Below are 25,226 nucleotides of genomic sequence, written 5' to 3'. Positions count from 1 at the left end.
AAACACGTGACTCAAACGACAGACGGAATTTAAAACCATCATGCAGATGTGGACCCCCCCCAGAGCCCATCTCCTCTGGGAAATCCGGTTAGTGGATAGAACCAAAAGTAACCACCAGTTGAAGACTTATTTCAACTGCACAACTGGTATACACTAACACTAGCCCAATAGGGGCAAAAACAAGAAAATTGATTTTGGTTGGTTGGTTTGTGTTCTTTTTTCCTCCATATATCTTCCTTTGCTCAGATACCACGGAGCCTCTGCTCTGGTTGACAATGATTCAACCATAGGGGTAAGACTCATTCTAAATACAGGTCTTGTGTTTTAAACTTCAGTCTCTGTCAAGGCTAAATACACATTCTAGGAGCACAGTTTTCTCTGGATAGCAGTTTTAAGAGTTGGGTGTTGACCTCTAAATTCGGTAGATAAAGAGCCAATACTTTGATACCCATGGGTGCTTATTTCACTCTTAGGGCTTCTTAAAAGTGAGAACCCTGAGAGTTTAGTGTTAAATTAGTACAAATATGGGAATAAAATCCAGAAGGAAAGAGCGCAGGTGGTGGTCGCTAAAGGGACCTCAACCTCCTCTGATGCTGACAATCCTCTAGCAGAGGCTGAGAATAAAAAGTGAAATAGGATTAATTTTAGACTTTAACTTCTTTAAATTTTAACTCACAAGGGCAAGGCAATTTGGCGTTGGGCTTTAATACCTTCCAACTTGAACATCTTTGGACTTAAAGTACAATGGGAAATCATCTTTGGACTTTGATTTCTCCTTGGGAATTTTATAATTAGAGGCAGTTTATATTCCAATTTGGGCTATATTCATTTTTTTCACATTTTATTAGCTGAATATCACTTTGCATTTTTAATGTTGAATTTAAACTTTTTTTTTTTAATTTCATCTCATGCAGAACTGTTCATATACTGTATTGGACAATTTGGCTGGATGTAAGTTAAGATGGGAAATAGAATGTGGAATTAATAAGGAATAAGGAATGTAAAGGGACAGTGGGATTCACGTAACTAATAGCCCGTCTGACATAACTGAGAGCTTTCTGGGGACAAAATGTGAACTACAGAGTAGGAATTCCAGAAAGGGGATCACAAAGATGTAGCAGGTGTCAATCTCCTGTTAATTGCCCACTGATTAAGAAAGCAATGTCCAGCAGTCCAGCAACACAGGCTTTCTAGAGATGAAGAGCATCTTTTGCCCTCCTCTCCTCTTTGCTATTTCTTTGTCCCATGTCTCCACTGTTCAGAATTTCAGGAAGAAAAAGTAGTTCATCCTCAGACCCCAACATCTTTGCTCAGTTGTTAGTAGCTTTCAGCATCAAGTTCAAGAATGCCAGACTCAAAAAAGGTCTTTAAAATGGACAAAAAATATTCTAAGCCTAAGACGTCACTTGACCAAAATGAGTATAAAGTGGAAGAACCTGTTATATAGAGTATTTTTAAAGTGGATTTGTACAGTGACATTTAAAACAGACACTGAGGTACAGGCATGGTACCAGCTGTTACCAGCTTTCTGATTTAGGGCCATTCAGTTGATCTACTGGAGCCTCATTCAAAAAATAGGAATAATAATATGTGATTGGGCTGAGGTCAATTGGCTCCGAGGGGCTTTTAAGATACATTCAAGGTAAAAACCTGCAGTTTGATTATAACCATATAACACCTATCACTACCTATGCATACAAGCACATATGTACATATTTTTCATGTTATCTAGGCTTGTGCTGTCCAACAGAAGTAGAAAAAGAATATCTGATTTGAAGTTTTCTAGAAGCTATATTAAAAAAAGTGAAAAGAAAGGATAAAATTAATTTAGCAGTGTATTTATCAAAATATAAAGTTTCAATAAGCAATTAGATCAAAACGTACAATGATATTTTAGACAATTTTTTAAAGAGTCTTTAAAACACGGTGTGCATTTTATACCCACAGCACATCTCAATTTGGACCAGACACACTTCAGTTGTTTCATAGCCCAGTGTGGCTAGTGGATTCCTTACTGGACAGCACAGATACAGGGTAATGAAAAGAGTCATCTAGGGAAATTAGCACTATTTGGAGCAGCATAGTTAGTATTCTAGAGCTGATATCATGGTTAAAAACTGTCATAGACAATCATGATATGCCCCAAGCATAGAACACTCATAACATTGTAGATCTGGGAGAAACTTGAGAGATCATGCGGTTTCAACCTTTCTGTTTTGGTTGCATGAATTGTGCCTGAAAGAGGACTCATGACCTAGGAAGGCCACACAGAGCACTGACAGCAGCAGGACTGGAACCGAAGCCAGCCGTCTGGTTTTCCACTTGAGGACACACTGTGCGAGGCAGCACCGTGACGCTCCCTTCTTTGAACCCCATCAGAGCACGATACCTACTCTTAAGTGAGCAAGCAGGGGAGAAGCATCATGGAGTTCCCACGGGGTGTGGGGTGCCTTCTGCACATGCACATTTCTTATCACTTTATACGTGCTTTAATGACAAATTTCCACCTTAGAAATGGAAAATTTGAGATTTTTTTTTCTTCTAAAATATATTCTACAATATACATTCTGTAACTAAGACAGCCTAACTCGGTCCTCCAGAAGTCCAACACAAGTACCACACTTGTATAATTCGGTAGAAATGCCTTTTCCATTCCCAGGTTTTAAAAGCTTCCACTTGGCAACCGCAGCATTCCCTTACCATCAACCTTTGCATTTCATTCATCCTGCAGATTAGATTTGCAAATAAGAATTGAGAATTCTCTCTTCATTCTAAACTCTACTTTTTTTTTTTTAACATACTGCATTATGTTTCATTGAGTCAAGTTCTCAAAAGTGGAAAATAAAACTCAACAAGGGAAAGTCCTAACCACTGTCTTTAACCTCAAGGATTATAGTAATTTGTGACATTGTCTGTATGGTCAACATTGACAGAAAGCTGTAAAACGGATTATGGGGTGAGATGCTCGATGGAATGAAAAAGCTGTAACTGTGGGATACGTGACCATAAGGAATGGTACTCAAGTAGGGGTGCGCAGGGGCTCTGAGTTGTAATGCAGACAGATTCCCTTACCTGGGCAAGCTGGGGAGACTAAATCCTCAGATGATCAGAAGCAACCTCTGAGCAGCTCCAGTCTTAGTGGGCGACCTTAGGCAAGTCACTTACCCACATGACACCCGTTTTCTTAGCTTTGGAAGGATGCTCATCATCTATATTCAGCTAGATGATGTTTGCAGAGAGCTTTGAGATACTTGGATGAAAGGCTCCATTTACATGTAAAGTAGTGTTGCTATTCAAACCCCCTCTGCTGACTACTGTGCAGGAGGTGCACTGAAGGAGGGCAAATGAGGAAAGAGAAAAGAAAACCTGGCTCCCGAAATGATGGAAACCTGATTACCCCAAACCAGCTTATTCTGAAAGAGAGGTGTTCTGTTGCATTCATTCACCATTTCCAAACAGACTTCATTTTGGATGAGCAGATACGCAGAGCGAGACCAATCCGTTCTCTTTTCTGTAAGTGAGAAAAAAATCTGAGATAAGAGTAAAGCCACTGAAGTTCTGAGCATAATCCCTTTAAAAACTGTCTCCACTATATGCATCTGGCTTCCATTAATCTGCAGCACTGGAAAAAGTTAGAAGATTCCAAATGCCTCATTTTAATCCCAGTTTATACTAGACTGACCATATGTGTACATGGGTATTTGCAACCTGTCATTCATGTCATTGTCTTCTATGAATTGAACAATGGTGGGTTCAGTGATTCCTTGCCCACTTTTAGATCTCACTGATTCATAATGATATATAATATTTTAATGGAAGTATCTATGAAATAAATTGCAAAGCTTTCTGAATGTGCTTTAAAAATACTTAAAAATGAAGAGGAAGAAATAAGTGGAGTGAAAAAAATGTTACCTTTATTATCCTAAGGCAAGGATTATGCTCAAGGTTTGTTTTTTTGTGTTTGTTTTTGTAAAGTTTTGTTTTGTTTTGTTTTGTTTTGTTTTTTGGTAACACTTCCTGAATAAGGCCCCAAGACTTTGATACAGCACCATGTTCAATCTCTTTATCTCTGTAATATAGGATTTCCACCAGCATCTAAAATCCGTTCCGGGTCTTACACTTTTCCATTACTGGCTTTTTAGCAACTTCACTGTCATGGCTGTGAATTTGTATCTTTTATCCGTTTTGCATCCCCGGGGCAGGCGTATCTGTATGTTAGCTCTTGGCATCCCTGCAATAACCCCAGGAGCTAGGTGTCACTCCCTCCATGATTGCAGATGCAGATAATAAGCAGGGCAAGGTTATGTTGCCTGGTCAAGGTCACACTAGGTAAGTGGCAGAATGAAGAATTGTAACTAGCTCTAAGCGACTCCTAACCATGTAATTTCCCCACCACACTAGACTACCTCTTAAAAACAGCCTTGTCCCTCACATTTCTCTTCCTGTGCATACCTATTTGGTATCACTCACCTTGCCACTGACCTTTAACTCTTTTGAAACAATAAAACACGTGCAGATAAAATTTGGCAGAATAGAAATTATTTCTTTGAGTATCTTTCTGAAAAGGTCTTGGCCTGCCTGAATAATTACTGGTGAAATGGATATGATCCTGCTAAACCCTAAAAGTACCTGACAATCTTTCTCTGTGACTAATTATTCCACAGACTGTTGTTTAATTGCAGGAGGTAGGAGGTGCTTTCTATAAACGCTTAACATTATAAGGGGACATGATCTGCAATCTTCAGATCATTAAACTTCCTACCAGGAATGAGTATGCTTTGGGGACCAATGACATTTGTCAAAAGAAGCCTGTGTGTTCAGTGGATGGGAGGATGCCGGGCCCAGGAAAGGCAGCCTTATAACTGTCCAGTGCTGAGTGGCTTTAATTATTTACTAGAAGGAAGGTATGGATGATCCAGGCCTTCTCCAGAGAGATGGCTATTCAAAGAACAGGATGCGTAAAGTCACTGAGTGAACTGAAATCAATGTCTAAAATAAATTCCCCAGGACAATTTTCAGGTAGTTTGCAGCCATCACAAAATAGAAGCCGAGGGAGCCGGCCGAAGATGGTCTGAATGGAAGTTACAGTATAGTTATTTAGCACTTGCCCACATTACCTTATGCTGTGTCCCTCACACTTGACCCTAGCTGTCCCCTGGTGCCCAGAGCACATTCTGGTACATTGCATGCCATTAAATTAATGAATGAAGGTCACTGGATGGATATTGATCTTGGTTCCAGAGCCAGATCCAAACGTGACTGGGTAGGTGGCTTTGGTAGGTAGTGGTTAAGACCCCAAAACACAATTCAGTGACAGCATGGACAGCAGCGTAAGCATAGTGTTGTGGCTCCCAGCGTCCAAATCATGGGAAGAATATTTCAAATGCACATTTTGGCATTCTATGCTAGATTGGAAGATGCAAGATATTTATGGATAGGATTTTAGTATCTCACCTGTACATTTTTCAGCAGACCAAAGTTGCAGAACCAAACACGGAATTCAATGACCTGGTTCATTTGTCCATTAATCCACTTCCTCAGTCAACACACTTTCACTTGTCAATTTAATTTGTACTTACTGATACAGACTATGTGCTAGGCACTCTCCCAAATGCTGAGAAGTCCAGCTTATACCAAGCGAAAGTCCTGCTCATGTGGGACTTGTATTTCTTCTGGGAAAACACACACACACACACACACACACACACACACACACAAACACACACAGAACAGGTAAATATGCATCACTGAGAGTGCTGATATGCTTTGAAGGAAAGGGAAATCTGGATGAGAGAGAGACGCTGGTGGCTGGGCGCTCTGTGGTATAGGTGGCCTCTCTGATGAGATGACATTTGAGTAGAAGTAATTAGCTCTGAGGATATATAACCAAATGTTACTGGTAGAAAAAAAATGGAAAAACAAAGGCCCTTAACAGAAGCAGATTTGGCATGTTTGAGGAATAGCACAAAAACAAACAAACAGACAAAACAGGGTAGCTGGAACAAAGTGATTAGGGGAAAGGAGGTAAGAAATGGGACTGGAGAGGTAGTCAGGGGTAGATCCTGAAAGATCAAAGAAATATTTGAATCTTACTCTGAATGAGAATGAGTGGGAAGCATAAATCTTTGAAGACCCCCCCAAGTCAACAAGATACCCTCCCTCCGCGATAGATGCCCTGTCTATCCCCTCCCTAGAATGTGAGTGTGAACTCTGAGTGCAATGGACGGTCACTTCCACGAACAGGCAACGTTATATGGCAAAGAGATTTTAAAAATGGAGATTAGCCTCAGTGGGTCTGACCTGAGATTTGAAGTGAGGAGAGTGTCCCTGCTGGCCTGGAAGGAGAAGGAGTCCTGCAGGTGTAAGGGGGGAATCCTCCAGCCACTTGAATGTGCTCAGAAGGGCGCCTCCAGCCCCGGAAGGAAGCACAGCCCTGGCCGAGAACCTCATCGTAGCCCATGGGCCTTCTAACCTAGAGGTCCCAGCCTTGCTACTCCTGGACTTCTAATCTACAGAGTCATGAGTTAATAAGCTGGTGCTATTTTAAGCTAGGCATTTATGATGATTGTTCACGGATCAAAAGAAAACTAATACAAAAGGGGGTCACAGAAGGGAAGTGCTGTGCATGGGGTGTGGCAAAGTCTGCCTTCGTTTTAGAAGATTGTTCAGGCTGCTTTGAAGTGGATGGGCTGCAGACGTGAGGCCACCGTGATAGTCCAGGGGAAAGGTGACGGTGTCTTTGATTGTGGTGACATGGATTAAAGATTCGAGAAGTAGTTGTATTATTTTAGAAGTTGGAGAAAATTTAAACCAAACTTGGGTCCGCTCACCCATGCACAGCACAGCCAGTCTGTTAACACCAGGCTGTGGTGAAGGGAAGTGTAGTGTTTATTGCAGGGTGTGCAGGGCAGACAGTGCTCAGATCACCCAAATTCCCCAATGGGTTTCAGTGAAGCCTTTGTAAAGTCACAGTGAGGGAGGAGCGTCCCAACTTATGTGATCAGCTCATGAACAATTGTCTGGTTGATAGAGAGGTAGCAGGGCGTTGTCACAGGGGTTACATTGCAGTCCTTGGGAACCAGGAGGTCTTGTGGCTACAAGCTCATGGTCATCAAGTAATTAATTTCTTTTATTTGCTGAGGGTTTTAACATCTGTCAAACAACTCAGAAAATGTGCATCAGATATTGTTATCTAGGTGCTTCAGAGGGCAACTAAAGCAGAGGATATAAGGGAGGGAGTCTGTCCTGGGAGGGACCCATAGGGTCCCGCTCAATTACAACTGAATTTTCTGATTGAATGATGGAGGGAATAAGGAGAAAAAGGAGGCTGTATGCATCTCACCCAGGGTGTTGGATGGGACAGTTGAAAAGAAGAGGGAGTGCTGATGTCCCAGATCGAGGGTCTGCAAGGGAGAATGAGACTGAAAGTGCAGACGAGGGGGAGAAATCAAGTGTTCATTCTGAGGCATGTTAAGATTAATATGCTCAAAGTAACATCCAAAATGAGGTGGCAGATAGGACGCTGGCTAAGAATTTAGAGTTCAAAAGAGACACTGGAGCTGGGAACATCCATCTGTGAGTCATTGGCATATAGCTTGCATCTAATGACAGCACAGAAGTCACTGAATGAATTAACACAGGAGAGGAACAAGATCTCATGTTTGATCCCCTGGGCACTAAACACATGCTCCAACATAGCACCAGCTGACATGCCCAAGCTCATCTGAGATTCTGCAAATTCTCTCTCAAGGGTCCCAAGCAGACTGAGAAGGTATTCTGCAGCATAAGGGGGAATCCAGGAAAATAATCCACCACGCAGTCAAACGAGGGAATATTTTAAGAGGCAAAGATGTTGAATACTGCCCATAGTTTATTTTAGATTAATTGAGAGGTGGCCACAAGATTTAATAAGCAAAATGTTAGTGAGATCAGTTTCATTGTTACAATGGATGCAGACACTGGAGAGCAATAAAGGACAGAGAAAAAGGGAAGTGAAAACTTATATGCAAGGATATGGATGGCTTTCAAGAAGTTTGCATATAAAAGAGGAAGTAGGGAGAATTTGATCATTGGAGCAAGATGTGGAAATAAGGTATTCTAGTTTAATTTAAAAATGGGTAATGCATCCACATGGTTCATAAACCAAAAAGTATACAAGTCTTTATAGTGAGAAGTCTCTGCCCACGTGCCACTCTATTCCCACCCAGTCCCCATCATAACCCCACCTCGATGTTCACTATTTTGTTTCTTACCTTCCCCTACGAGTTTCCTTGTACGTAAATAAGCAAGTCAAAATATAGGTTCTTATCTTTTCACCCTCTTCTAAACAAGTCATATTACTATTTATACAATTCTGTTCCTTGCTTTTTTTTTCACTTTATACCTTACCTTGAGAATCCTTCCAATGTCAGCTCTGAAATAGCTTCCTTTTTGTTTTGTCTTTTCTTCCATAGCCTCATGTTATTACCTTGTACCATCAATTATTTAACCAATTCTCTATTGAAGGACCCTCGACTTGCTCCCAATCTCTTTCTATTGCCAGCAGGCCCGCGATGGATAACCTTGCTCTTGAATCATTTCACACAAGTTCATGTGCACAATAAATCCCCAAAGCGGATTCCTAGAGCAGGAATGTGTTGTACTTGTGGTTATAGCTGATGTTGTTGTTGGCTCATTGGCTTGTTTCTTTTGCTCATTTAAAAAAATAGAAGCGGGTTGAGTGAGTTAGCATAGAAGTAAAGGAACTGGGAAAAGTGAGGGTGTAAACATATAGAAGTAAAATGGATTGTAAACAATCCACCTTCCTTCCCAAAAGAAGGACATGGAATGAAGACCAGAGGGATGACTCCCATAAGGAGAAGTAAACTGTCCATCTCTTTGCCAAGTGGTCGACAGAGCTATCATCTAATAATTTCTCATCCTTTGTAGATTTTAAGGTTAGGTCACCTGCTAAGAAGAGGGGGTCGTTGCTAGGATCAGAAGCTTGAGCAAAGGGAAACAATGTTGAACTAGATGCCCTGCGGAAATTGAAAGAGAAGATAAGGGAGACAGACGAATTGCTAGGCAATATTGTGAGACCGGTTGACATCGGAGGATGTTGGTGTTACTGCCTTCACAAAGAATATCATCAGATTCAAGGCCTGAAAATGTAAGGTGACAATGGTCAAGTGAGGTGGAATAAGCTGCCAAGGACAGAATGTCAACTCTATTCTCACATCTCCATTATCCAGAGGAAGCTTGGCACTGAGGACAGACACCTGCCGTTTGTCCTGGCCCTGCCACTTAAAGTACCAGCGATCGTGATGAAATCAGTTCATCTCCATAGTTCCAGTTTCTTTATCAACAAATTAGGGTGTTCTTTGTAAAAAAAAAAAAAAAATATATATATATATATATATATATATATACACACACATATATATATATTTTATATATTAAAAGCTAAATGAGATCTGTGTTGAGGACATACTTGTCTTGGGGAACTAAGATAATGCTATACATGAAAGTTCTTTTAGAATGTAAGAGATTCTACATGCATTGCCATCATTAGCTCAGAGTTGTTAATTCTTGTCTGAAATTATACACTGTTTGAGGAGCTTGTAAAGAGTTTGTTCTCCTGGAAGTACAGATTATTTCGGATCATACCATAAATTATGATAATCAGGACCAAGTTTGAAAATAAAGAAATATATGCATATAAATGTGTGTATATAATGTTTGCCTAGGTAGGTAGACAAATAGATGTATTTTGTCATATTTTAAACAGATGTATTTCTTTCAATTCATAAAAAGAATGATAATTTTCTAAGTTGCTATTACCCTAGAACTTTTTTACTTTTAAAGCAAGCACTTGACAGCCACTAATCTCTCATGTTCCATTCCTTTTCTTACACCTGTTGTGAAATAGGGCATTGATAGAACTATAATGGGTATAAATGTGTTTTTGAGTGAAGCAGTACATCATGTTCCGCTTACATCAATGCTAGTTTAGGTAACCCACTTTTCCGCTTTTAGTACTGAAAGTCCCAAGTCCAGGAGACCCCTCCGTCTCCAGCAAACTGGAGCAATGATGTTCAGTTTGTCACCCTTATGCTATCTTTAGTATAGTTTAATTCATTAAACAAGTATTTGACAAGAGCACACCGTGCACTGGTCGCTGTGGAAGCTACAAGCATAGAGGAGCTGTGGGTGGGATGGAGAAAAGTGTTTCGTGGAAGAGCACAGGCTTCTGAGTCAGACAGCCCAGGGCTTGTAATTACAGATCTGCCACTTACTAACCTTGAGCTCGGGGAAATCTCTGGGTCTCTCTGAGCCCCATTTTCCATATGAAATATGGGGATGATAACAATATTACTTTAAAAAGTCTCATTATGTCAATTGAATGATACTAAGCATCATTTGCGTACACAGATCCAGTACCTGGGCTGGAAATTAGCTGATACTCAATACGTCCTAGTTTATTCTCTCATCTCCATTGATAGCTGGTCCAAGAGGATTAGTAAAATAGAAGAATGAATAGAGGGCAATTGAATTACACCTGGAGTGGAATAGAGGAGTGGGGGCCCCTGGGAGACGTCCTGCAGAGGTGACTTTGCATCTCGGGCCGGCTCTAGTTGTCAGGATAGTATCATTGATTAATAGCCACAGTCTGCTTTCTATTTTCCGTAAAGGGGGGATCAGGTTCACCATAAAAGAGACATGTTCTACTAAAGGGTCACAGAAAAGGAGCAGGAAGAAGAGGAAGAGACAGAAGGGAGCACACGCTCCAGTAAAGAACTGCAAAGTGTCTTCTTGTATGTGCGTGTGTTTCCAGACAATTCAATGGCACCTCACAACCTTGTATTACATGCCCCAGGAATTTATTGCAGAGGGTTTGGTGAATGCTGCTTTTTTTCCCAGAAGTTCTGAGTGGGGACTGACGCTGGCAGTTGAAGCGCGGTATCTCAGAGGTGTGACGTAGCTTAGAGGCATGGCTCCGTTCCCGGCAGGGGGTTGGGGGGTTAATGAGTTGACACTAGTGCTAGAGGTTTCTGGTGAACGTTAAGGAAACTATTTCAGGAGACTGTATTTTGTGAACAGCACGGAAGATGCAATTGTACAAATTCCAAGGACAAGTTAAAGTCATTTCAATATTTCTGAAAAGTATGCATCCCCCCCCGCCCCAGGTGATGAATATGCCAAGTTCTTAAAGAGGCATAAAGTTATCAGTCAGGCACAAGACCAAGAGACGGCTGGCTTCTGATTGCCACTCCTGTAGAGGGTTGTTAACATTTCAGGACTGGCTCTGCTTTTTTCAAAAAGGAAGAGAATTTCAGGGATAGACTGTAATAAGCCCCTCAAATGAATTATAATGGAATATATTATAAAACCTAAAGAAAACGCCATAGTTTGAAGGTCTGACACAGAAAACCTCTGGACATTTCCAAAATCAGAGGTCCTTTTGGTTTGCCTTTCTCTACAATGCAACTGGACCTATTTCTTAAGCGTTTGGATATAACTGAGCACTGACCACATGCCAAGTGCAGATAGAGACCAGAGATACAGAGATAAAGGAGATGAAGGCCGATGTAGGAAGAGAGCATTGTGAGAGAGAAACACAGACACAAAGCATGAAAAATATTCTAGGTAAGTTAATTAAAATACATGAAGGTGGATTCTGTCACAGAAATAAGGGCAAGGAGACTGGCCAAGAAAACAATGAGACTTTCTGAAAAAAAAAAAAATATATGGTAAATATATATATATGGTATTTATATATGTATTTATATATGGTAAATATATATATACTTATATATGGTATTTATATATGGTATTTATGTATGTTAAATATATATATTTACATATATGGTATTTATATATGGTAAAATGTAGTACCATGCAATATCTAATTTTTTTAGCATTTGTGATTTGGCCACTATGCTAAATAGTTTGTGTGTTCTGGGCTCCATAGAAGTAAGGGAAAAGGGAGGGAAATGACAGAGAGCTCAGGTATCTAAGGAACTGTCACTAATTCATTCTGACGGGCACAAGGGACACATGTGCATGTGTGGGAGGGGCTGGTGCAGTGATGGACAAGCCTGCAGAAGCAGGCAGCAGCCACATCTTGTTACTTTACATTCTTCAGGAAGAAATTGGGGGTTTTCACATAGAAGTCCGAGCAGTGGTCAGAGTGTCAACTGCCTAACTGTCTCATGGTCAGCTACTAGCAGGGTCTAGGAGCTGCTGTGCACAGACCACATGTCAGGCACACACCTTGTCTAGTGTGTCATGCAGCGGAGGAAGATCAGAGTTGTGAGATAGTACAGATTACATAATGTGTATTTGTCTCAGCCTTAAAACATCTTCCCCCAAAACACATTAAGTTATAAGTATACTAGTAGAGGATAAATAAAATAACTTTAATACAGAAAGCATGAAGCCCAGCCTGACTATTTCATTTACATCTTCTGAAACATGCAATAGCTCTGATCTCCTCTTGGATACATTCCAAGACTTCCAGCCTGTAATTCAAGAGTCTCTACCACTTGTCTTAACCTCAGTCTTTCAAGTGAATTTTCTCCCCCTAAACTGCTTCTCTCCTCCTTGTGCATTTCCCTCTTGATTCTGACCAACCTCAGAAGCCTACCGATGAGCCAAGATGTTTTTCTCCTGCAGAGTCTTTGCTGACATACATTCCCAACACTTCTGCTGATGGCTGTGGGAATTTCTAGCTGTGTGATCTGGGGGAAGAGCGCCTCTTAGGGATTCCCCTTCCTCTGCTGCAAAATGTAGAAAATAAGCCCTGCTCCACCTGCTTCACGGCGCTCACCTGCCCTTCTGTCGTTCACCCTGCACGTAGTTACTGAGTACCTGTGATGCGTCAGGCGCTGCTCTTCACTGGGGTTGGAGCAGAGCAGCAAAGACCAAGGGTTCCACCCTAGTGGGGCCTATAGCCCAGTGGGTAGGGGAAGAAGTTAAAAACTGAGTTATGAAGTTATCCTTAGAGGAGGATAGGTACTATAAAGAAAATGTAGTAAATTATGGAGAGTAGGGAGTGACAAGTGGCCGTAAGTGTTACTGAGTCCAAGCTTCTACTGCTCCTGGCATGGCAGGCCAGTGAGTCGTGAGGCAAGGAATAGAGACTCTATTCAGAAATCCAGCAAACCAAAAAGATGGCGGACTAGTGTCCTAAAGAACCATATTCCCTGGGTTTGGATGCTGGTTTCTTTTATAGAGCAAAGAGGGGAAGGTGAAGAGGTAAAGTTTAAAAAGGCAATATAAATTGTTGCAAATATTTCGTGGTTCCAGCCAGACTCTGGAGGGGATGTGTTAATTTCTTCTTTCCCACAGCCATTTACAGATGGGCCTGTCAAGGTGTTTCCTGTGAGCTAAATAAAGATATTTCAGCTTAACACTCAGGTATTGTTGGGGGCAGGGGCAGGGTTCCCAGAGACGGGCCATTATGTACACTTTAAGCTATAGCCAATGTCCCTAAGTCAGTGATTAACTTGTAGCAAATGCAACAGAATACAAAGGTTAAAGTGTCCAATATCCAGATCCAATAAGGGGTTAAATTTGTTTTTCCCTGTTACATAAGTATCAAACGCCATGTTGTAATGGAAAGAAAAGGCAAATGATACTAAACCCTATAACATAAACTGCTAAACTGGCATTTCAGGAGGGCTCACACATGCCCAGGGCGGCACTAAGCACGTTAGATATATCTCACTTAATTCTTCTATCAAACCCAGGCAGACATTACTGTTACTATCACTGTTCTATAAATGAGAAAGTGAGGATATATAGAGAAGTCAGTATTAAAGTAGTTGCTGAATAGTATTCATAATAGTTGGAGAGAAACAGCTGATCGTGCCCTGCAAGACTTGTACATGCACCGTCCACACTAGCAGACACACAAGCACAATAGCAACTCCACAAACGAGTGACTAGGCTCCCTCAGAGGTCCAAGGACCCAGTTTAGTATATGCTTGATTCATATGATCTCATTTGGAAATTGCTCATCAGCCTGATGCTTTTCAGCTGGGAGTTTCAGAGCAGCGTGAGATGCGCATTAAAGCATCCCTGGAGAGAAGACAGGAGGAAGCCACCTCTGTGGGCTTGCTCCCTTCTGACACTGACTGTGGCCTTACAGGCCCAAGAAGGAATGGATCAGAGTAGAACAGCGGGATCTGGCTCCATTATTCTGGTCCATTCTAGCTCAAGCCATCTAGTGTTTCCACAGTTCCATTTTCCCCATGTGGACACTCAACTCTGAGGACAGAGCAGGAGAAAAGAAGAGCCTTCAAAAGAGTGGAGAAGGAAAGAATGTGTAGAGGAATGAATTCCATCAAAAGACACTTGCTTTCGAGAAAGTTTGCATTCAGAATCCTAAAAGTGAGCTTCATTTGGGCCACCGAATGGTTACACTAGCTTTTATTTAATACATGTTATGACTAGAGACGTTTCTTCCAATTTGAAAGGACCCTCACACAGAGTGTTGCCTGGAGAAATATGGCTTAGTCATCACAGAGACCTACCAATGAGACTGGTAACTGGAAATGCCATTGATGTCCAGGGAACAGTTATTAACTTTGTAGGCTAAAAACATCAGCCATATACCTGAAAATGAATGGGCTTCAGAGGAATAACTCATTTTATAATTTCTTACACAGGAAGCTTGTATGTAAACCAGAATACCAATTTGCTAAATTATATTGAGAAATGGAATGTATCAAGTAGGTTATCAGATACTGTTTGCTGGTCAATGCATTTGTTCTCTGTTGACAAATCCATACCAGAAATACACTCATAATCAGAAAGCTTTTTTTTTTTTTTTTTTTAATGAGCATTGAGCCAGAGGAGAACCAAGTAGTTGGATCAAAACTGTGTATGTTGTTGAGACGGGATGGATTAAACTGTGGATGTTACTAAGATGCAGTGGATTACTAGGTCCGTTTCTGCCCCCATGGACAGACTTGCTGCCGTAGAGTGACTACTTATTTTCATGGGTTATGATAGTCTCTCTTCTGGAGAGCGTTGAAAACAAATAGGAACATTTATCTCATTGGCTTCCCCATCTATCGGATTTCTATTGTTAAAGCCAACATTCCCTTTAAGGCTGGGGGCACTGATCTTTGTCATACAGACATTAACTAACTTTGTTAGTTATAAACCATACAGCTGTTTAGAAATGAACATTTTAGAATGAAATTTTATTTGGCAGATATTCTGAATGCAAAGATAACATTAATAGTAACATAGGATATGTTAGGTACAGAACAATTTCTTTACATCCACTTTCTAAATTCTTCTTCACTCTTGTAAATAGCATGGGAATGTGTTATCATCATGACTCCTTTTGCAGATGTGGAAACTAATGATGGGAGAGGTAGTAAATTTCCCAGGTGTCCCACTTCCATAGAGATGGAGGCTGCTGTTGAACCCAAGACAACTTGCTCTGAATCTCCAAAACAGACTCACCCCTTTTCTTTATGACTAGTGTCATACTGTCTTATTTGTGTTGCTATAAAATCAAACCAGAGCAATAAAGCAGTGGCTTTTTTTTTTTTTTTTTTTTTTTTTAGTTAAAGATCAAGAGTCATTACTGGAATTACTGATTTCATTAATACGTAGTCTTTTTGATCAGTATCCCTTAGCAAGTTGGAAGTACTGTCTGTCCCCTAGTCTCATACATGCAGCTCTACAGTTATGCAACCTTCCCTCCCAGGAAGCCATCATTTCTGCCTCCTGCAAAGTCAGGACAGATTACGTCCATGAGTCCCTTCTCCTCGCATCAGCTCCTAACTTCCCCAGAGACTGCAGCCAGGTGGGTGGCCGCTGACCTACCTTCTCTGAAGCCCTCTCATGATTGGCGAGCCAGGACGATGCCTGGTGCACAGTGCACCAGCTTCCCAGAATAGCTGCCTTCAGGAGGGAGTTATTTTCTCCTCGTCTTTTTTGGATACTCGTGGCTTCCTTCCATTTCAGAATCAGAGCAAAGCACTGCTACTGCATTGATGCCACACATAGTCATCCATTTAACCCTTTTATAGCTTCCCTGGGGAATGTACTTAACACAAACCTATAAACCTCTTTAGCCTGACAGTTCGATTTTATTCAGAAACACAATTAGGTGCATAAAGCCTTTGCATCTCTTCTAGCTGTGAAGTACACAAGTAGTACATTGTAAAACTTTACTTTTGAAAAAATAATTTAACTTAACTCCTCTTCATTTACAGATTTAAGAAAAAAAAGAAGAAAGAAAAAAAAAGATGTCTCTGGGCAGAGTGATTTATCCAACATCTATAACGGAGTGGCAGAAAATCAGGAGTATTAAACATCCATCTAAAAGTACTCAATGGACACTCACTGTCTAAACTTTCCTAATGAGGAAAGTTTTTTGTTTTTTTTTTTTCCCACTGCTTTTTACGTAGAAGATTTCTTTAGGGGGTCAAAGTCCTTAACAGCTGATTATAGCTGCTTAAAGACACATAACCTTTTTTTCTGAAGGAACAGGATAAAATATTATTACTTATCAATTTAATGAATTCTGAGATTCAGAGAGGCTGGCTATATATTGGTCACAAACTCTGATTTCCCTGGAGAAGTTCAAGATCATTTCATGTCACAAGGGCCATAGTGAGGAGGATTGTTCCCAACTGGATTAAGAACAAGAGACCCTCAGGATGACAGAACTGCCCTGCCCTGGGTGGGGCTCTAAGGCGAAAGGAGTGAAGGAGATAAAGGGCTCTAATTTGACTTCTGTGACTCACACATGCTCACTTCCAGAAAGCTGGTCAATGGGTGGCAAACGGGGGTCTGGAGACAAATTCGAACTGGAAAGAGCCATGTCCTGTCAAAGCCGAGCATGGGCAAAGCCAGGCCCAGAGGACAAAGGAGTCATGGCGTGGGCATCTGGGGCCATGTCTGCCATGGGTCCATTTTTCTCAACTCTCTCCTTGCCTCTGAGCCTCTCATACTGCTGTCCACACCCTACATTTTCTATTTCCAGGTCTCCCTTTTCACTTCCCCATTTAGTCAAACTCGCTTGTAACTTCTCCCCTCCACATCCATTTTCAAGGCCTGCAATAATCTCCATGCTGCTAATCTAAGGACTTCATCGCTTTGCATTTATCCTGGATTCTTGGTGACTTTAAGCATATGCCAGACAAGCCTTCATGAACTCTGTCTTTCTCTAGTTTTGAAACCAAATGGTCCCTCTCCTGTGTTTACCAATTACTCCTCAGCCTTCGTCGGCTTCCTCTTCTTCGTATGTTAGATGAAGAACTCCCTTAGTCCTAACACTAGACCCATTTCTCATGCTGTCGTCTTTACTTGGAAATATTCTTACCTTAACTGTTTTAATAGGCACATTTCTGTTGCAATGATTCCTAAATGTGCATCTTCAGTCCAGACTTTTCATCTGAACTCGATATATCCAGCGTTCAACTTGAATTACCCATTCGGATGAGGGACACCTCAGAGTCATCATGTCTATAATTGAACTCAGAGTTCTGCCCAAAACATGTTCTCCCCCAGTGCTTTCCTATCGCAGACCATAGCTCCACCAGAGCAGAAAGCTGGGCATCATCCTTCATAGCTCCCTGTCTCTTACCTACTTATCTCGTCATGTTAATTCGCCAGCAAAATATTTCCCAAACCTGTTTGTTTTTTAACTGTTACAACCTAAGATCATTTCTTATAGCCCAAAGCCCCAAAGTCTTTATTCTTCCTGTTGAAATGTCCTCTCTCCCTCCTGCTTAAGAAACCTCTCTTCATTATTTTTATGAGTCACTCCAAATATCGTCTCATGCAGGAAGCCTTCCTTGACATTCCAAGAGGAGTTGAAGGCTCCTTCTCTCTATTTTTATGGCACTTATTTATATATCACAATGTATAGTTGAATCTTTTATTAACTAAATGCCCAGCTCCTAGATTGGGAAATAATCATGCTCGTACCCCCAAGACTTACCACAGTGACTCACACAGAGCAGATGGTTAATCTTTGGTGATAGAATGAATGAATGAATGAATGTATGAATGAAAGCAAGATAAATACAAGGAAACTTGAGGCTATACCTTCAAGAAAGTCATAAAAGGTGCTTGATCGCAGGCAGTTATCTGTGGAATGATGTCTGTTTGCGTGTTAGTTTTGCTTTGAGTTTGACTTTATATGTTTAATAGAGGATTGCAGGGTTGGGTGGAATGAATTAGGGAAAAAAACATGATGCCAAAAGGGGGAGAGATTAATCACTGAATCAAGGGACCAAAGAAATGTTTTTTAGAGTTTAATCAACAGTAAAATAAAATGAAAAAGAGAATGGAAATAAAAGTTTCACAAAATGAAATGCCTGCTCTGTGACGGGAGTTTTCTCAATAAATATAAATTCTAAAATTTTGCTTTGGCAGTATTAGTTTCTTCATTTTATTGGTGTGTAAGCTGGAGAATGAAGATAAAAAGCTGCAAATCACGCAGCCCATATTCAGCTCCAGGTGACTGATTTCAAAGCCCACATTCCCTCTGTGAACCGACGTCACCTCTTTGGGAGGTGGAGCTGCTGAACGTGGATGAAGGTGGTCAGAGGCGAGCAGCTCATGCAGGTCCTGGAAGCCAGGGTAAAGGGTTCTGAGTGTGTGACTGGAAGAGGGAACGTCAGGAGATTTACCCCAGGCAGGCTGTTATCTTTGTAAAAGAAGTGGTCAGGCCATCGTGTGAGGGTAGCAGGTCCGTCTTGAGCGTGGGCTTTAGTCTGTAAAAAAAGGACTTTTCTTAGCCCCTGTGACCACTGAGGATGAGAATTGGAAAGGGCTGGTGTCCAGATTCCCAAGGCAGCCTCTCATCGTGAGTGTGAAATTCCTGACTCTGAAGTGCTGTCTGTGTACAACTGTGGTGCCTCCGGACAGCGTCCCAGCCAACGCGAGGGCAGACAGAGTTCGGATTAGGAGGGCGGGGGCATCTCACAGATTGTTCCTCACACTTCAAGATGCAGCTTAAATTTTACCTCCTCCATTTGGATGGCGTCCTTGTCATACCATTTATTATTTTTGTTATAACTCATCAAATTTATCTATGTATCTGTCCATCATCATTATTAAAGTAAGAGCTGTTTTGGGAAGAGGAAGTGTTTTATTAACACTTTGATTCCCAGAACAGTACTTCTTATTTATTCACTTATTTATTTTATGTTGGTGGGGGTGGTCATTAAGTTTATCTAGTTAGTTATATTTGGAGAGGGCACTGAGGATTGAACTCAGGACCTCGTGCATGCTAAACAGGCCCTCTACCGCTGAGCTCTTCCTTCCCCCAACAATTCTTGACACCTAACAGTATGACTAATATCACCTGGAAATTGAACGGTGATGAATAGCAATAGAGTGGGTGTTCTCCATCACGCCCAGGTAAGGGTACAAGGAAGGGACTCAGAGCTGTATGGCAGATCGAGGCAACAGGCAAGTGGCTATTTCTGGACAATTTCATTTTAAACTAAAATTTAATAACTCTTATGTGTCCCGAGTCCTTATGTGTGTCGTTACCTAGTAGCACTCATGTAAACGAGGCGTTTCATCTCCCTGTTGTAGAGACTTGGAAAGAGCAAGTGACTTCAACTGGTTTTAATTCTGGTAGCTCTTGAGGCCTGCTCCTTCCATCCTGGCCTGATTGATTCTGCAGGATAGGCTGGGTTTAGGCTGGAATAACCAGTTTAACACAGAAAAGCTAATATTTCACTTCTACTAAGTTCACTGTGGATTAAGCACGCCCCATGGCGGCTGCATTGTGTGTGATGACTCACAGATGCAGGCCACTTCCAACACTTGTGTATGACCACCATCTGGCACACAGCCTCTGGTCCAAGCTGAAGTGAGGACAGAGAGAGGAGAATAGTAGGGAACTTCTTCCTGCCTTAATCCTCTTTGATGCAGGTCACTTCCACTCACACTGCATCAGCCAGAGCAAGTCATACAACTCCACTACAAGAGCCGATCGGCATCATTTATTTTGTGTGGTCAGACAGAAATAACACGAAATGAGACTGGGTGAATCTACTTTGCACTGTGTCTCCTCAATTTAACAGTGAAGTAAAAGATCTGACTTTATGGGAATAAGGCCACTGGGGAGTTGGGAGGCTAGGCAGTTAATTAAACAACAATTAAACAAAACTTTATCAATGTCTATGGTGTCAAACTCTGCTTCACATGCTGGAGATTGGGTGGTAAACAAAGCATAGAAGTTCACTGCAGTCATGGAATTTGTGTTCCAAAATGAGAACAAATACACCACACACACATACAGAAACTCTATGATGTAATGGTTTTTAAAATTTAAGAGGTACTGCTAAACGCTTGCAGAAAATTATCGCAGCGTCATGTGACAGCGAGCTTCCCAGTGGCTACTTTGGATTAGGTGGTCTGCAAAGGTGTCTTTGAGGAGGTGCTGTGTAAGCAGACATCTGAGATGAAGGAACAAACACGTGAAGTCAGTAGGGGAAACACTCTAAACAGAGGAACGTTAGCCCAGAGTCTTTGCGGCAGAGATCAGCTTCAGGTGGCAACAGAACAGAAAGTGGGTCACTGAGGATGGGGCAGAGTGAGAGAGGAGAATCGTGTTATTAAACATCATAGGGGTAGGGAGGGATCAGCTCATGCAGTTTTGTTTTGTTTTGTTTTAAGGCAGGATGAAGAGTTTTGACTATGATGGGAAACCACTGGGGAGTAATAAGCAGTAGAGTGACGTGGTCTGATTTATGTCGACGATGGGCACACTGCAGTCTTCCAAGCCCTGTACATGCCTGAACCCCTCGTGTAAAAGCTACAACGACAGACATCTGCATGAGAGCCAAAGGGAATATCAGAGTTGAAAGGTGCTAAGTTCCACTTGCTTTCAGTGGAACTGTCAGAGGAATACATTGTTACTGAAAAAATGCCACGGTTGGCAAAATCTAGCCTTGTCTAAAAACTGCAAGAAAACGGCAGGTGTGTCAAATGCGACCTCGGTGTTAGCGAGCTCAAGGAACTCCAGCTGGCATTTAGACTGTCGCCATGCATGTGTCCGTCCGTTTGACCTGTGAAGTCTCAGAATGTGCGTGAGAGACTGAGTCAAGGTAAGTCAAGGTCACGGTGATGCTTGCTCTGTTGGCTCAGCCTTGAAACAAGACAGGGAGAGGGAAGACGAGTGGGAGGCATTGTGGGGAGATGTTTTCATAAGGTTCAGAAGTGGCAACGTCAGCCAACAGAGGCAGATGGAGAATTCTCCACTTGGGCTATCGGAACTGCTTCGTGAAAAAAGCTAGCACTGCAGATGATTCCTTATGTAGATATATGCAGTGATGTAAGAAGCAACATGGTTTTAGGGCATTTATTTCAGACCTTGTTTCCTGGGGCCCTAAAGTTTAAAGCAAGTGCCTCAGGACCTCCCCTGGTTATAGAGAGTAATGGGAAAACGGGACAGGCCAGTACACGGGGCCCCTAGGCTCTATTTCATCCAAAGCTGTTCTTCGTGGGTGACATAGATTAATATTATCAGGGTTCCACGTGAAATTTTATTTGAAAGAAGTATTCCCACTGCTAAAAAGTATGTTTTGAATGTAAGAAAAGTGAATTTTAGAGACGTAAGTTTGGGAACCAAATAAATCACACACATCTATGTGGTGTTTGATGCTACTTTATTCAATCCTGACAAATTTTAGACAGCTACTCCCAACCCCAATTGACAGTGTTTAAGGTCACATAGTCAGTCAGAAGAGGTCAAGATGGGATTTAAAACTGGATCTCTGACCCCAAAGGCCACACATCTTTTTTTTTTTCTACTTTTCTGTTACGTCGTGCATGGTGACCCCGTATGTTTCATTCCTCACTTTGTGATGTCTGGAAGATACTATCTCCTCTGAACCTCTGTTTCATCATCTAGTAAAGAGGAATATAGAGGGAACTTAATAAAATCAATCTCATTGTTTTGGGGTTCAAGTGACACACCATTTTTAGGGGAAGAAACCACCCTAAATCAAGTGTCATGCTAGACACTTTTACAGACAGTGACTCATATAATCAGCACAGAAACCTTACGCTGCTGCTGATGATACTCAGCTGTACAGATGAGAAAACTGAGTGCAGAAAGGCTAGGTTAATTATTTGAGCCCAAACAGCCAGGAACACCCGGAGCTACTGATATTCTGACCTAGGTCTCAGTCATTTCATGTGAACAGTCCTTTGCCCACTTACCATATATTTAAAGGTTGAACATCATAGATAAAGCTAATAAACACATACGTGCAGCTATGCTGACAAACACACTTTCAAAAACAAAACTTATGTATAGAATTTAAGATTGGAAGTCAAAAGAAGTCCAAAAATATCAAAAGAAGACCTAATTTACTTATTATTGTTTATGTCTGTTAATGGAATAATACTCAGATAATTTGATTAAATAGAAATAAACATAATTAATAATTATATTATGATTTTCTAATTTATTTTAATTACCTTTATTTTAGTAATATCACCATGTTGTATAATTAACATTTTTACAATTTTTACAGTAATTTTCTGACTAAAAATAAAACTTAAATTTATTCAAAGGTTAGTAAATATTAACAAATTTTTATCTGAAATGTAAATTTAAATATATATATACAAAATATAAACATTAAAATTATTTTATATCTATTATCACAGTATTTTTCTCTTTAAATATTCAAACTGACCAAAATAACTAAGATAAAATGCATATTTAAACAATGATAAATTGTTCTTATATCAAGATTATTCTAATAAAATTAGTATTTATATTTCATTCTATCTATCTATCTATCTATCTATCCACATACACATATATAATCTCACATCTTCTTTATCCATTCATCTATCTATGGGCACTTAGTTTACTTCCATATCTTGGCTATTGTAAATAACGCTAATGAATGTAGGGGTGAAAATATTTTTTTCCAAATGGTGCTTTTTATTTTTCCCTTCAGTTAAACACCCAAGAGTGGAATTCCTGAATCATATGGTAGTTCTATTTTTAATTTTTTGAGGAATTCTCATACTGTTTTCCATACTGGCTGTACTAATTTGCATTCCCACCAACAATGTATGAGGGTTTCCTCTATTCACATCCTTGCCAATACTTGTTATTTGCTGTTTTTTGATAATATCCATTCTGACGTTTGTGAGGTAATATCTCATTGTGGTTTTGATTTGCATTTCCCTGATGATTAGAGATTTTGAACATCCTGTCATGTGCCAGTTGGCCATCTATATGTCCTCTTTGGAAAAATGTTTATTCAGGTCCTCTGCCCTTTTAAAACTCAGGTTGCTTGTTTTATTTTTACTTCAAGTGGTATGAATTCTTTGTATATTTTGGATGTTAATCTCTTGTTGGATATATTGTTTACAAATATCTTCTTTCATTAAGTAAACTTTTTGTTTTGTTTATAGTTTCCTTCACTGTGCGAAAGCTTTTTAGTTTGATGTATTCCCACTTGCTTATTTTTGCTTTTGTTTTCCTTGCCTGAAGAAACATTCAAAAAGGTATTGCTAAGACCAGTTTCAAAAAGCATAATGCCTATGTTTACTTCTATAAGTTTTATGATTTAGAGTCTTACATTTAAATCTTTATTCCATTGTCAGTTTACTTTTGTATATGGTGCGATAAAGTAGTCTAGTCTGATTCTTTTGCACGCATTTGTTGAAGAGGTCATTTTTTTTCCTATTGTGTATTCTTGCCTCCAGCTTTGTTCTTCCTTCTCAAGATTGTTTTAGCTATTAAGGGTCTTTTGTGTTTTTTTTTTAACAAGCTTTAGAATTATTTGTTCTAGTTCTGCTAAAAACACTACTGGTATTCTGATAAGGATAGCACTGTATCTGTAGAATGCCTTGTGTACTATCATCATTTTAACAATATTGATTTTTCCAATCCATGAAAATGGTATATCTTTCCATCTGTTTTTTTTTTAATATTCACTTCATTTCATCAGTGTCTCAATTTTCTGAGTACATACCTTTTACCTTCATAGTTTTAGTCTTAGATATTTTATTCTTTTTGATGTGATTGTAAATTGGATTATTTTCTTACTTTCTCTTTCTGAGAGTTTATTGATAGAGTATAGAAACACAACAGTTTTTTTTTTTGTAATCTATCAATTTTGTATACTGGAATTACACTGAATTCAATGATGAGTTCTAGTAGTTTTTTCATGGAGTCTTTAGGAATTTCTATGTAAGGTGTCATGTTATCTGCAAACAATGACAGTTTTACTTCTTCCTTTCCAATTTAGATTCCTTTTAATTATTTAATTTTGAGGGTCCGATTCCTGGGACTAGGACTTCCAAAACTATGTTGAATAAAAAGTGGTGAGAGTGCACATTCATGTCTTGTTCCTGACCTTAGAGGGAGTGCTTTCAGCTTTTCATTGTTGAGTATGATGCTAGCTGTATGTTTGTCACATATAGATGTTATTATGTTGAGGTACATCTCCTCATACCCACTTTGTTGAGGGTCTTTATCATAAATGGATGCTGAATTTTGTCAAAAGATTTTTCTTCATCTATTGAGATCTTCCTATGATTTTTCTTCATTGTTTTGGTAATGTGATATATCACATTGATTGTTTTGTGAATATTGAACTATCCTTGCATCCCTGATGTGAATCCCACTTGATCATGGTGTATGATTCTTTTAAAATGTTGTTTAATTTGATTTCCTAATATTTTGTTGGGGATTTTGAATCTATGATTAATACTTAACAATGAGCATTACTCTTACATCAAGATTATTCTAGGAAAGTTAGTGTTGCTTTGTTTTTAAATTCATTTGTATTGAATTTTTAAAAATAAAACTTCTCAATACTTGCATTCAATGTGCATCTAGTTGTCAAATCAAAGAATTAATATCACCCTTCATGCATGTTATTGCTAGGCCACCAAATATATGTGTGTAAGAGTGATATGAAATATTTAAAACTGTGAAATTTGTCTTAGCTTGTCTAGGTAGTTACCATGTGCAAATCCCATAAAGCCAGTGATGTACAGAGTATTTCCTTAAGGCTGGAACAGTGGAAATTACAAGAGTGAATGTTTGAATGTTTAGAATTATTGGTCCCTCTAGTCTAGCCCTGTGAGCTACATTTCAGTTTACACAGAATATATGTATATATGAAGCATATATATATATGTGTGTATATATGTATATATATATATATATATATATATATATATATATATATATATATATATATTCTTTCTATGTGTGTGTG

This window comes from Camelus dromedarius, chromosome 1 (assembly GCF_036321535.1).
Source record: "Camelus dromedarius isolate mCamDro1 chromosome 1, mCamDro1.pat, whole genome shotgun sequence".
In the NCBI taxonomy this organism is placed as follows: Eukaryota; Metazoa; Chordata; class Mammalia; order Artiodactyla; family Camelidae; genus Camelus; species Camelus dromedarius.
This window is presented reverse-complemented; position numbering follows the sequence as displayed.